Source organism: Polyodon spathula, chromosome 4 (genome assembly GCF_017654505.1).
Source record: "Polyodon spathula isolate WHYD16114869_AA chromosome 4, ASM1765450v1, whole genome shotgun sequence".
In the NCBI taxonomy this organism is placed as follows: domain Eukaryota; kingdom Metazoa; phylum Chordata; class Actinopteri; order Acipenseriformes; family Polyodontidae; genus Polyodon; species Polyodon spathula.
The window spans coordinates 40665135-40680099 of NC_054537.1; positions in this window are offsets into that span (position 1 = coordinate 40665135).

Here is a 14965-nt window from a genome sequence, read left to right on the forward strand (position 1 = left end):
GTTGAATGAAAAACAGAATGGAAATATATCCCTGAATGAGATTTCAGTTTGAAACTTACACACTTTATCGCTAACCCCCTCCCCCCATAACAGAAACATCAAAATACAGAACTGTTTACTTTACCTTTACAAGAAAGGAGAGCTGCAGCTTTGCCATAACCCTCTATTTTCTTTAATGACGTTTCAACCCGTGTCACCTGATCTGAGACTGAGAGCTGTGAGGAAAAAATTACCGTGATTAGTGACCTGAATCTCCTTGCGAAATAAAACCGTGTGTAACACATATCAAATAGGCTACGAAATAGTCTTAAAAAAGATTTTAATAAAACACAATTCCCAAATGGTTCAACTTGTTTTGGCACATAATAATGTAATTGAATTTAGTAAAGCATATTGTTATATATTGTGCACTGTTTATATATTTCCTTTAAACCTTACTACTCACTATCTGTCCAGATTTTACCCCATTAAAATGTTTCCACTATAATTAAAAACAAATAGATTACCAAGCATAAGAGATTTTGTTTATTTGTTTGAGCTGTTGAATATGCCACACATTAGGCAAAAGTGAAATGCTTCTGTTGCTGCTATAGAAACAGGATGTTATTTTCTCTCTTTTTTTTTAAATTCTGCAAAGAGAACTGTTTCACCTAATTGTGGAAAGAAAAGCAAGCAAAGTAAATATTTACATTACACACTGTTATTTGAATTTCTTGTGTAGTCTGGTCCTAAATAATTTAATTTAGTCCAGAGGGGGCTTGTCAAGCTAAGTTTGTTCTGCAATTACCTAATTTTTTTACGTTTAATCATATTTATTTGTAAAGGACAGCCATTCTAGTAAAGTAAGCTGATACTAGGTAATGCGTTACTCTGGTTTATCGCTTTTAAGATCACAATATAAGACACCCTTGTTTTGAAAGCTTGTTGTGGAAGTTCTGTATCAAACAATATAAACCATTTGCCTTTTTATCATATCATATTGTAAAGCTAAAACATGTATGAGCTGCCTTAGACAGCATCTCCAATGCATGAGTTCTCATTCTGAGCACCAAGAGCATGTTTCAACTCATGGTGCTTGGGATGACAAAAGGGATGCCATTAAATGAGGCATATTAATGTTATATTAACATGAAGTACTGATATATCACAGTAATGGTTTCTGTTGTTCCTCATTCCTAAGAATTGGAAAGGAAAAAAAAACAGTTTGCTAACCCTCAAGGGCAACTCTTTGGTGGACAGTTTCATTCCCATAGAGTTAATGCTTTATAAGTTCAGCGATAACATTATACTCATCTAGTAGCTATTTAGTAATTACAGTTGCATCATATGAAGTCACAATTAATTAATGATACATACCACAGACACAGTATACTGTACATATTACATTTAGACCTATTTTTTATTTAAACTGTGATAGAAGTACCACACTTCATATGAATAAAAAAAGAATCAATGGGCAAAAGTGGTAGTGCATGTGTAATTACACTGTTATTATATGGTTATAGAACAGCACAGTGAGCAGTCTTTCTGCGTTGCAGTAAACAAGGTGGTGAAAGTTTTTTTTTTTTTTTTTTGAAGGAGCAAACTGTAACCACTTCTACAGTGAGAATAAAACATGGTAGAAGCACATTAAGATGTGGTTAATGTCATGAATGGGGATTGTTTTATGTGTTTTATAAAATGGGTCTCTTACTCCTGATGTTGACCTTTTAGGAAACCAAAGCGTACGTGAGATTTTGAATGAGTATGAGCCAGACACCGTTGACTCTAATTTAAGTAGTGAAAAAAAAAAGTAAGTACTCAGATCAATTCAAAACTTACCATTCTCATCACTCTGCCCCTTCTGCCTGTCAGATCTGCAGTGTTTCTCTATCCCATTCATGAAATGCAGTTTAAAAAAAAGAAATCTTAAATTTTCAGCTTAAAAAAAACAATTGGGGTGGCCCTTTTGTGGTTAAATGGATGTTTTGGTGCCATTGCCCAGTCTACTGTATGTCTATACTCCTCCTTCAGTTGGTTGCATTCATCCATGTTTTGGTATCATCTCATCTGTTGTGCCCTGCATTGTTTTCAATTGTTTCTTAACACAGGTCTAGTAGTTATCCACATTATCCAGACAAAAACCACAAAGTCAGCTTGATAAGTGACCGGGTATTCCATAATGCAAATGTCTTTCTCCCCACTATGAAGCGGTAGTGCGAATCGGGTATGGATATCTTCTGTCACTTCCCTGGATAAGAAAAGACAGTTTATAAACAAAAACAACAACAACAAAAAAACAGCACTATCACCTGATACTGTTGCAGATATTGAAGAATGGTCTATGTGATTAAAGGCAGACTCATTTATGCTTTGTCATGATGAAAAAAGCCAGTAATATGTTACTTTAAAATGTAATGAGCAAACCAAGAATTACAAGAAGTATAAGAAATCAAATAAAGAAAACCTGCACTTTCAGTGGCAAAGTTCAGTTCAACTATAAATCATTTTCTAATTATCATTGGCTGGCTCTGACAAGGACAACCAGGTTTCAACATTTGATCCTGTTTGTTGTAGTCATGGGAGTCAGAGCTTGAATATATATGTAAGCCCAACAGTTTAACACTTCACAAAAAATGAACATTACATGAATGCCCTACAATGTGTAGTTTTAGAAAAAAATTAAATGGATAAGTAGACTCAATATCATGATGCCCGAAGGTTTAAATTGAAAGGAATAGTAGGTCGTTCCATCATTAACTATGCAGTAAATGACATCACAAACACATCAATAGATTTAACTAGAAATAAGCAAGTGCAGTTACCATGGCATCACAAACCTATAAGTACCTCCACTATGGTTCCAAACACACTTTACCTTGACAAAGGTTTGTTAAACATACTGAAACATTGGGAAGTTGGCTCATTACAATTTCCTCCAAAAATATATTTTGTGACTGAGTTCTTAAGGATTCTAGATTTCCAAAAGATCCTGGGACTGAATTCAACTTCTCTGTGCTGGATCTTTGCTAATTGTTTTATTTACAGTTACGATACAGATGACTCTTAATGGCTTCACAAAATAAAAGGCAGCTGAGAAATAATCGGAACAGTCCTAAGCACATTACAATTTTCACATTAGGCTAATCGACAAAAGGAAGGAAATAAAGACATCAGTGGATGAAATGAGTGTAATTGGAGAATAATGTAGTTAGTTTGCTCTAATCTTCTGCATAATATTAAAATGTTCTAAATGCACCCCAGCTGCAAGCAATCACAACCACTGGAGGGAATGTCTGAGGAAGCTAGGGTTTCAAAAAAGACAAGCAGAGATGTAGTCTTTTAAGAAAAAAAAAAAACTCCCTTAGAATCCAATTATTATTATTATTATTATTATTATTATTATTATTATTATTATTATTATTATTATTATTATTTGTGACTTCATATTTAAAGAAGTCTACAAAACAAAAGAAACATGGGCTTCTACAGTACATCTCTTCTCTTTGACTGTTCTTGACTGCTCCACTGAGCTGTTGAAAAGATGTTCTTCTGCAAGGCCTCCAATGAAGTGTCAGAAATAGAGAGAGAAAGAAAGGAATTCTAAACCTTCCTGGCATCATTCACTGTGCACCTAAATAACAGAGTGAAATGATTTAATATTAAAAAAAAAAAAATAAATAAATGTTTATCTGCTTTGTTAATTTCACTTAACCATGCCCTATTTATTATTTGACAAATCCAGAAATTAGAAAAGTCACACTTTGGGAAACAGAAGCATAGTCACACTTCTGTATTAATTCAAAATGATCAATGATGTAGGCTAACACAAGCATCCGCTAGTTGTTAAGAAATCGGCAAACGAGTAAATGTCTACATACAGTATTTTCAATATATACAAATTTGAAGAATTTTGTTTACATTTATGGCTGCACTTCTGCGTCATGTGATCCACAGACATTTGTGATCAGTTAAAAGTTTAGTATTTACCAAAAAAAAAAAAAAATACCTGGGGATAAACACCATAGACACCAAGGAATTATATTTTAATGTGCAATAAAATATTACTGCTGCAGGTTTAAGTGAACCAAAACTTTACAAGTAAACAAATAAAATAATATATCTATACATGAGTGACTCTGTCTGTTGCTCTATTCTACAAACTTTAAACAAAATCATTGTGTTTATTTCATGATACTTTCCTGGAGCCCGCTTAGTACTGTGACTTTAACCAAAAAATTCAAAGCGCCGAAGTGCAGCAGTTTAGGCAAGTGCCATATGCCTTGACAAAACATACCAGCAGCAGCCGTGAGCGCAGGGAGCTGTTTTGTCATTAGCCTCTTACACAGCAGAGGTGGAATCTCATTTAGCCCCATGCTGGACCTTCATTATGATACACTTGTATCAGATGGTACTTCTGGCCTGGCGCTGGTTTTCAGCAAAAGGGAAAGCTGTGTCTGCCTCCTTACTACCACAGCAGGAAAATCACATTGGGCCACTTTCCTCTGGCAGATGCTGTGGCAGGTTTTATGAAAGACCACCTTGGATGTTGTTGTGTTGCCTGGTGCTGAGCTCCGACAGACCACTACCTCCTCCACCCCCTCCTCTTTCTACCTCCCCAACAAAAATAGAAATGTCAGATTCAAATGTTAGAAGCAAATGGCTGAACCAAATCTATCTCTGTGTTTGCTGACAGTCATTTTACCTCGGGACTGTAATAAAACGTCAATGAACCAAGGGAAGTCAATATATTCCAATAGCAAAAGCACAAGAGTTGTAATTTTTCAGCTGTTTGGTTTTTATGAAAATGTGTCTGCTGTACTATAGATGTCTGCCTTGTAAGGGGAACAATGGACACATAACAAATACAAATTATCCAGCTTTGCAGCTTAACTAAATGTTGATTCTGTAATGTAAATAGGTCACATTTGTATTCTTCAATGATTGTAAGCAAGAAAAATACCATTAAAAAAAGACTAAATTGGATCTTTGGATTGATGTGTCAAAGGAACCCATCTAGTTCCAAACTGAATTAGTTACTTCAATGAATTACTATGAATACTATGAAGAGTATTAAATAAAATTGTAGACATACCAGTATTTCTAGAGTTTCACGTATTTGCACTGAAAAAGGGGTTTTAAACTAAAAAAGGCATTTTTTTTTTTTTTTTATTAAAGTCCATGGCTCGCTCCCTTATTTCACAATATTACAATTCATGAATATGCTTACTTTACAGTTAAGGGCATGGTGACCGTAATTCATTACCTTCTCTGGTTTTTCATATGTAAGTCATAAAGTCAAAAATCTATCTTTTAAAGTCTTCCTTTCTAGATAATTCCTTTCTCATGCAAGTTGTGCTTGAAATTTTCAAACATCCATGACAGAATAAGGTACATCGTGGATAAAAAGCTAACACAAGGAAATTATTGTGCTCGGACATATATATACAGCTTTTTCTTAAATTTTTATTAAATCAGCATCTCTACATGTATAGCAGCCATTCCATTCCAGTGTCTGTTGAATTCCAACACAGGCACACATCATTCTACTGAATGAGGTACTGATTAGGGGATCACCGGAACCAAATCTTATTTAACAAGTAAAAGTATAAAAACCACTCCTGTGGTCATCACTATCCTCTTGCAATAGGACCAGCTGGATGGCAAAACAGTGCTAGTAGTACCTCAAAAGTAATTGGAATCAAAAAATAACTATTGACCATGCCCAAAGAGTTGAAAAGGAAAGTTTTGAGTGAGGAAAAGAAGGGTTCAATTCTGGTTCACTGGCAGAGGGATACAGTGAGCGTCAGGTTGCTTCCATCCTTAAAATTTCAAAGACGGCGGTTCATAAGAACAAGATCAAGCAGCACACATTGGGGACAACTAAGCGACAGACCGGCAGACGGCGAAAACGATTCTCCACTGACTGGGATGACCACCAACTCATTCGAATGTCACCCAGCAACCGTAGGATGACATCAAGTGACCTACAAAAAGAATGGCAAATGGCAGCTGGGGTGAAGTGCACGGCGAGGACGGTTCGAAACAGGCTCCTAGGGGCAGGGCTGAAGTTGTGCAAAGCTAGAAAAAAGCCCTTCATCAATGAGAAGCAAAGAAGAGCCAGGCTGAGGTTTGCAAAAGACCATAAGGATTAGACCGTAGAGGACTGGAGTAAAGTCATCTTCTCTGATGAGTCCAGCTTTGACCAACACCTCGTCATCTAATGGTTAGACGGAGACCTGGAGAGGCCTACAAGCCACAGTGTCTCGCACCCACTGTGAAATGTGGTGGAGGATCGGTGATGATCTGGGGGTGCTTCAGCAAGGCTGGAATCAGGCAGATTTGTCTTTGTGAAGGACGCATGAATCAAGCCAAGTACAAGGTTGTCCTGGAAGAAAACTTGCTTCCTTCTGCTCTGACAATGTTCCCCAACTCTGAGGATTGGTTTTTCCAGCAGGACAATGCTCCATGCCACACAGCCAGGTCAATCAAGGTGTGAATGGAGGACCACCAGATCAAGACCCTGTCATGGCCAGCCCAATCTCCAGACCTGAATCCCATTGAAAACCTCTGGAATGTGATCAAGAGGAAGATGGATGGTCACAAGCCATCAAACAAAGCCGAGCTGCTTGAATTTTTGCGCCAGGAGTGGCATAAAGTCACCCAACATCAATGTGAAAGACTGGTGGAGAGCATGCCAAGACGCATGAAAATCAGGGTTATTCCACCAAATATTGATTTCTGAACTCTTCCTAAGTTAAAACATTAGTATTGTGTTGTTTAAAAATGAATATGAACTTATTTTCTTTGCATTATTCGAGGTCTGACAACACTGCATCTTTTTTGTTATTTTGACCAGTTGTCATTTTCTGCAAATAAATGCTCTAAATGACAATATTTTTATTTGGAATTTGGGAGAAATGTTGTCAGTAGTTTATAGAATAAAACAAAAATGTTCATTTTACCCAAACACATACCTATAAATAGTAAAACCAGAGAAACTGATAATTTTGCAGTGGTCTCTTAATTTTTTCCAGAGTTGTATATATATATATATATATAGTCCTATTTCTGGATTAATATTATTACCCCTTTATAGTTTTTTTATATTTATTTACACAGACTCATTTCATAAGTCTGTGATTGCGATGAGGTTGCGATGAGGCTGCCATTTCGCAGAGGTCGGAGCTGCATGCATTTCATAAAGCACTTCACAAGTGCTGTCGCCTGTGCTAATTCCTTTACGATCTGCGATCAGTGAAATCACTAACTCGGTAATCCATTTTAAGGCACAGTGACTGATAAGGTAAATTCATAATAGCAGCATTACAAAGGAAAGCTATTTTTTTTTTTTTTTTTTTTTTTTAAAGTATACAATTATTGAAATGGGGCTGGTCGACACAAGTCCCGTCTATTTTGGCAAGTTTTCTGGAAGTTTTAGTGACGAAGAAAAATAAATTGAAAATGATCACTGCTGTAGTAAACACTGTTGAAGAGGAGCAAAGAACAGTAGCCGAAATAAGAAGGAAATGGATAGACCTACTGAGCAGAACGAAATTAAAAGAAGGGAGACGAAAAAGCTTTAAAGTTGATTGAGGAAAACCAAAATACCTCACTGCTGACAAGAGATTTAGAGCTGTGAAAAGTGACAGGCTGTACTTTGAAGTTCTATACACACACACATAAGGAAAGCCCTGCAGCTGTGTAAAAAATAAATCAACGCTGTGTAGCAAAAGTATTTAAAAGAAAAAGTTTACTGATCTGTGTTTACTTTTCTGAAAATTTACTGAAAATTGCCTTTTGGATGAAATGTATATAGCCAGCTAAGAACACTCGCTACCTTGACCGTTATTAGTCTTTAGGTGCATGCCTGATAACCAAGCCGTGTTTAGCCTCACTATTTAAATGTGTGGGGCAGGAAATAAGATGGTGCTGCTGCAACAAAGCTTTGTTATTTGGGGATCTGGCAGGTTTCTTTTAGATTTCATCAAGTGAGAAGGAGGAGCTTGTCACTATTTTTGTCACTTGAGTTTGGTCAGTTTTATTTATTTGTATCTTGTTTGCATGTTATTGTTTCGTATTTATTGTACACATGTAATTGTATTTCTATTATTATTATTCACGTAATAATTGCTGCATAGTAATGCTACCAGTTTAAAGCAATGCAATCTTCCCAATAAGCCTATCATACTGAATAAAAGGCTTTTGGTATATGATTTTGTGGTACTTCAGATTAGATGTAGCCTACATTTGATACTGAAACTCAATTTGACAGTAGAAAGTTAAGTTACATAAAGTAAACTTCCCATTCACAATAAGTCTTTCACTTTCAGTACTTTGCTCCATAATGCAATTATGTGACTAACTTTCTATGCAAATGCCGAGTGCACTCATTGCGTCGAGTGTATTAAAATGGTGACACGGAATGAGTTACGGTCCGAGAGGGTCAAGACAGAGGAGTGTGTTTAACCAACATTCAAAAATTAATCTCCAAAGAAATTAATGAGTTAATCGCAGAAGTTAACTGCGATTAATTGACAACCCTAATATCTATATCCCTTCTAAAGTCCAACTTTCACTGCCTCAAATGGCGACAACGGGTTTTCAAGGTGAAGTACAGTGGGGTCCCCTGACTTTGGCAGGTTCAACTGTGGCATGTGCCGCATACTATTATGAGGCAATGAAAGTCTCAATTGCCTTGCTTAAGTGCAAGGTGGAAAGCCTGGCCAGGCAGATTATATATACTTTAGTCTTATTCAATCCTTTGATATTCATTTCAATAATAAAAAAATTAAAATAAATATGAGTATATAAATATATGGAATGAACAGGTTTATGAAAAGTAATTATTCATGAAGGTTTGGAGGCTTTGTTCGGTTTGATGGTTTGTGTGTATTGTCTCTGAGTTTTAGAACCCTTTTTTGCGTATGGTCCCTTAGGCTTGCCGTACCTTTTGGAGGCAGGGTATGGGTTCTCCCAGGATTTAAAAGAGCTGGAAGGGACGGTAAGGGGGCCCGTATTTCTCACATATGCTTTGGAGACTGGATATTTTATTATTTAGAATTTTGGTTTATGTATCCTTAGTAGTGGAGTTTTATCATGTTAGTCTGTGTTTAGCTTCTCGTCTAATTAAGTAGTCAAACGTGCTTCCACTTATGTTGGACATGGTGACAGGAACGAGACGGGCAACAGACTAGTCGAATTTGCAGAGATGGATAGGACCCAACTGAGTGAAGAATTACATTGATTACATACTCACCAACAAGAAGCACACCATACAAGATGTCTCATCACTAAACATTTTAACACAGGAAGTGACCAAAGACTTGTAAGATGCAAAATACACCTAAAAACAGCACTGGAGAGAGAGAGAAACTTATGATGATGAAATCCACACAGTCAACGTAGAAATGCTCCAGAAGCAAAGCTGGTGTTTCAACTGGAACTGAAGAATAAATGCAGTGCTCTTCAAGGTGAAGAAATCGAGGGAAACAAAACCTGTGAGGAAATTATGCAAGTAATTGCAGAAACAGCAGAAAACATAGAACAAGAACAAAGAACCATAAATTGATTTTGAAGAGAGTCAAAGACTTTTACAAAAAGTTATATCAAGATGAATACAGCAACGTAGCAGATGACAAAGACGAAATGGAAAAAACACAACCCAAAGAAAGTTCCAGACGTTCTACTGGAAGAAGTGAAATATGCAATCAAACATACGAAGACAGGAAAGGCATCTGGCGAAGACGTAATAATGACTGGTATCATGAAAGAAGGTGAAAAACTCACAAATACTGTGGCATATTTTTACAGACTGTGTTAAGCAGAAGAAAGTGCCAAATGACTGGAACACATCGGTGATAATTTGAATATAAGGAGATGAAGACAACAAGAACTACAGATCTATTAGCTTACTTCCTATAATCTACAACATTTTACCAAAATACTCAACAGATTTCAAGATAAATTTGACTCGGCACAATCAAATGAACAAGCAGGATTCAGGAGTAGATTTAGCACAATGGATCATCTTAAAGTTGTACGGCAAGTGATTCAAACCAGCAACGAGTACAAACTACCACTTTCCTTGGGATTCATTGTCTATGAAAAAGCCTATGACTCCGATTACACAAGATCTGTATTAAGCTCTCTGAAAAAACAAGGAGTTGAGAAAATGTAGAGATACTTGATCAGCACCATTTACAAGAATACCCCCAGTAAGATTCCATAAAAGAAGACAAAATAAAGATTAAACAAGGAGTTTGTCAAGAAGATACAATTTCCCCAAACTCTTCATGGCCACTCTAGGAGGCATTTTCAAAACATTGGATTGGGAAAATAAGGGGGCTGAAGATCAGTGGAGCCTACTTGAATCACCTACAATTTGCTGATGACATCCTCATATTTACATTATGCCCAGAAGAATTATAAACAAGAATACAAGAACACCACAAGGCTAGCATCAAAACGGATTTGAAAATGAACCTGAAGGCGACAAAAGTCATGTTCAATAATGATACCACTCCACAGGTAATTGAAGTCAATAACTACGTATACTTAGGACAGTTAGTTTTAGCAACGGAGAACCAAATGTGTGAAATCAACAGAAGAGCAAAAATGGGTTGGAGTGCCTTTGGAAGATTAAGCATGGTTCCGAAAGGGAAACAACCATTATGCATCCAGAGGAAAGTCTTGGAATCTTGGAAGTGGATGTAAAACATTTGGTTAGGCACTGCCTTTATTCCTTTAAAAATGTAATATGTCATGTAGTAAAAATGTGAGTATCTGACTTGTTTGGTTGTGTATGTATGTGTCACGGGTGGGTTGACCAGGGGTAACCACAAGTAAATAAATTATTTGAATGGTACCAACTACCCCACCTTGAGTTTGAACAGGGCAAGGATCTTTATGACCAAGTAGTAATAACCTTACCAGAACAGGTTTTTTTTTTTTTTTTTTTAAATCCCCAGGGGTCAAACACATATTAAGGGAAATCAGGTAGGTTAAAACAAATTGTATTGTTTCTCAAAAGGGTAGAAATGTTCTTTAAAAACCAAACACAAAAACTCACAACAAATAGAAACAGTGAAATGAGGCAGAACCCCCAAAAAATACAAACCTAGGTCATTCTCTCATTTTATATCTATCTATCTATCTATCTATCTATCTATCTATCTATCTATCTATCTATCTAGAGAGAGAGAGAGAGAGAGAGAAGAAACTAATGTTTTTGTTTAGCTGCCAAACAAAGCCCAGTAAAAGTATTGGAATTCCGATTAAAGTTGGTTCCCAAACTGCTCAGCTGTCCACTCGTCCCAATGTCCACTATCCCACATATGGAACCACCAAATCTCCCTCTCTGTTTCTGGAACCAGACTGTTGCACCATGGACTGGACCACTGGATTTCGACCCCCAACGGTGGACAGGTAAATATCACCCTGGTGGGCTTCAGGCGTACCCCGACAGTACTCAGAGCCAACAGGGTGGGTAAATACAGGTTATAGATATACAGTTTGTAATATATCTGTCTCAAAAAAATCAGTGAAAAGTAGTCACAAAATGTTGGTGCAGTACATAAACAATAAAAAAAAAAAAAAAAAAAAAAAAAAAAAAAAGAAAATCCAAAAGATAAACAGAAAAATTGTAGCACAGTCCCGAAACAGAAAAAAAACAAACAAAGGAATCCAAATCTGTTAATTACCATACAGCCAAAATCCTACTTTCAGGGTAGCCAAGACTCTCTTCCTTCTCTTCCATCCATTTAACAATTCCAGCAACCAGTTTTCCTTCAGCAGCCACAGCCAGACTACTTTCCTACTTTCCTCCTTCCTGTCCTTCCTCTTTTTATACCCCCCTGGATAATGGAGGGAAAGTGGTCATGCATATGGTAAAATAGTTTGCGCACAAAAAATAAACAGTGATTTAAACGTGCCGATTCCAACGTGCAACATCAAAATAAAATACAAAAGAAAAACAAATCAGGTAAAGGTACAATGAAAACAGAAAACACAATGTGATAGGAAATGACATTGTGGTGACGTCAGGTTCGAAGGAGGTACTGAAAAACAAAGGTCAGGTAACTGCAGTTCAAAAAGAGACGCGTGGTGCGGCGTTTATTTTCAGGAACAAAAATAAATAAAATATCTGAACAAAATAAACAGTGCTCACAAAGCGAAACAAAAAATGTAAATAAAAACAAAATCAAACACAAAAACACAGGTCATGCTGGGCAATCGCCTTCACTGATCCTATACTTTCGTTTAAATTAATCTCTCCTCTCGCTCTCCCATTCTCCCGCTCTCCACTTCTCGAACACCCACCTGGAACCGAGAACGTAGCAGGCTTTTTATATTGTGGCTGAGGGGTTTAACTAGTTAGTAATTATTCTATTACCCCTCAACCACAATCTGCACAAGTTTATTTATTTACTCCAAGCAGAGGTCAAGCTGCTACCTTGCCTCTGCCAGAACACACTCAAACAAAAACAATAACAAAACACGACGCTTCGCCATAATATATAAATAAACACAATAAATACATCATAATACAAACACAAACTAACACGGTACAGCGGCGGAGGGGGAAACCCCGTTCTAAAAATAAATACTGTACAGGGCTGCTTGCTCTGTTACACACAATAATAACCCATTTCAGTGCACAAAATAATAACTGATAAAACATCACTTGTGACATGCACACATCATTTACGTGTAACTATGTAGGTCACCTAATGAGATTTGTATTTTATATCTGAGCTAGCAGGTAAATGAACACAGATCCTATGTTAGTGTAAACTCTCGGTTGTGATCTTCACATACATACGGTACTTATTAATTAATTTTTTATAAACAAAAAAGTAAGCTTGCATCTTCAAGAACTACAGTATTAATTAATACTTACATTTTATTTCTTGAAACTATTTTCATACAATGTAGTGTACCCAAGTAGTCTGTTGAAAATAAATACTCACTTTCTCTAAAACTAAACATTGCTAAACAAAATACTTCAGACTGCTGTTGGACGTCTTTTTTATTTCCTGCAAACTGTAGATAAAATGAGAGGATTATCTGTTTTCTAGTCTTTTTTTTTTCTAATCTTTGCTATGCCTCACTTCTTGAACATTATGCCTGCCTGTGTGATTTGACTTTTTAACGCAGATTTTTGTTTGCTTTTATTTTTAAAGGGACAGTCCTCTGTAAGCTGTTAAAAAACAACCAAGTGCTACGTTGATGTGAAATGACCTTTAGGTTTTGTACTCTTATGTAACATTTAAACTTGCCAGCAGTCAAAAGCAATAGTCTCTGGTGTGCTATTTAAAAGCTCTTGTATGTGTTGATGTAGCTAAACCTACATTATTTGGTTGCCCTTCCCATGAATTCTTGTCTCGCCCGTGAAATGTACTAAAAACCAAAGTGCCAAATCCTTAATCATCAATATTGAGGACTATTAAAGAGGAAATAACCATTATTAGGCTTTGATGTTTTTGATTCGGCCTAAACAGCAAATTCTGTGTTTTCTGTTTATGAGTATTTTCTTTTTTGTTGTTGTTGCTTTATGTGATGAATATATAATTTAAAAAAAACAAACATTAAACTAAATATAACTGGTCTTTGGTGATTGAAACAGACAACCCTAGTCTTAACCTTAAAAGCCTATATATATATATAAGAGAGAGAGAGAGAGAGAGAGAGAGAGAGAGAGAGAGAGAGAGAGAGAGAGATTTTTTACTTGCACAAGTAAATGGAATCATAAATTGTGACGCAATCCCCAATAGTCTTTAAAATGGCTTGTAAATGATTGGACCAGTGCACGAATCCTCAAGCTGTCTGCTGTAAATTCATAAAAGGAAACTAATTTGAGCAAGGAAATCCAGTAAAATGGCTGTATACTAGCTTGTTAAAGACTGCCATGAAACATCTGCTTGTTTTTGAACAATGTTTTCTGGAACATAAAGGAATCTTTTTTTTTTTTTTTTTTTTTTTTTTTTTTAAAGCTAAAAGCAGCTTAAAATGTTACAAACAGCTATAGTCAAATATCAAAAGTATTATAATGTACTAAATATACTATATTTTTAATACTGTACTTTGTTTAAAACTTTTTTTTAATAAAAAGCTTCAAATTGTTTTTTTTCTTCATAATTTTGCTTATTATGTAGATCGATTTTCATCCATTTACATCCAAATAATTAAGTCCAAGTAAAAGACGTCAATATTGTAGAAAGTTGTACTAAAGGGTCTAATTTATAGAAGCTGGGGTGCAGTGGACATAGATCCCTCGTTTCCATAGACAACGAACTCGAGTCGCCTCAGATGTCCTCGAACTGGCCTGAATTCTCTCAGAACTCAAGTTGATGGACAACTCGAGTTGGTGAACAAGATGGCATTTCCATGCTTTTCCAAGTTACGCATTATCACGTGAGTTGGACAGGAAATACTACATATTTTCCACAGAAATGAATTGGAGAACAGGTGAATGAAGCGCTGGACAAGGGAAATAATGTGTCAGACGACAAAGTGGACATGAAAATGGCAATGATGAAGCTAATTTGCTTGAAAACATTAAAAGCAGACCAGACGTTTCCATCAAAGGATTTTAAAAAATCTGGAATTGATCTGTGATCAGAATCCCAGAGGCAGTGTAAACTAGCTGCTACTGTAGTAGAACTGTCCTTTTTTAGGTTAAGCATTTCTGTGTTCTTTTTTTTAAAAGGGTTTAGAAGTTTGTAACAAAGTGGTTGTTTGTTATTGTCAATATGTTGTAGGTGTTGTACTGAAAAAAACACAACGTTAAAATTAGTTAGTTCTGGACCATATAAAACCGAGTTGATGTTGCAAGTGCTTGCTAGTCGAGTAACCAGTTTTAAATTATTTCTAAGCAAATTATAACATTTTTGTTTTGGCTTTATATTGTTAAAGTTTTCACACGTGGCAATACTGTCCTACAATCATAGACATAATTTACACAGGGGATACGTCCCCCTCACCG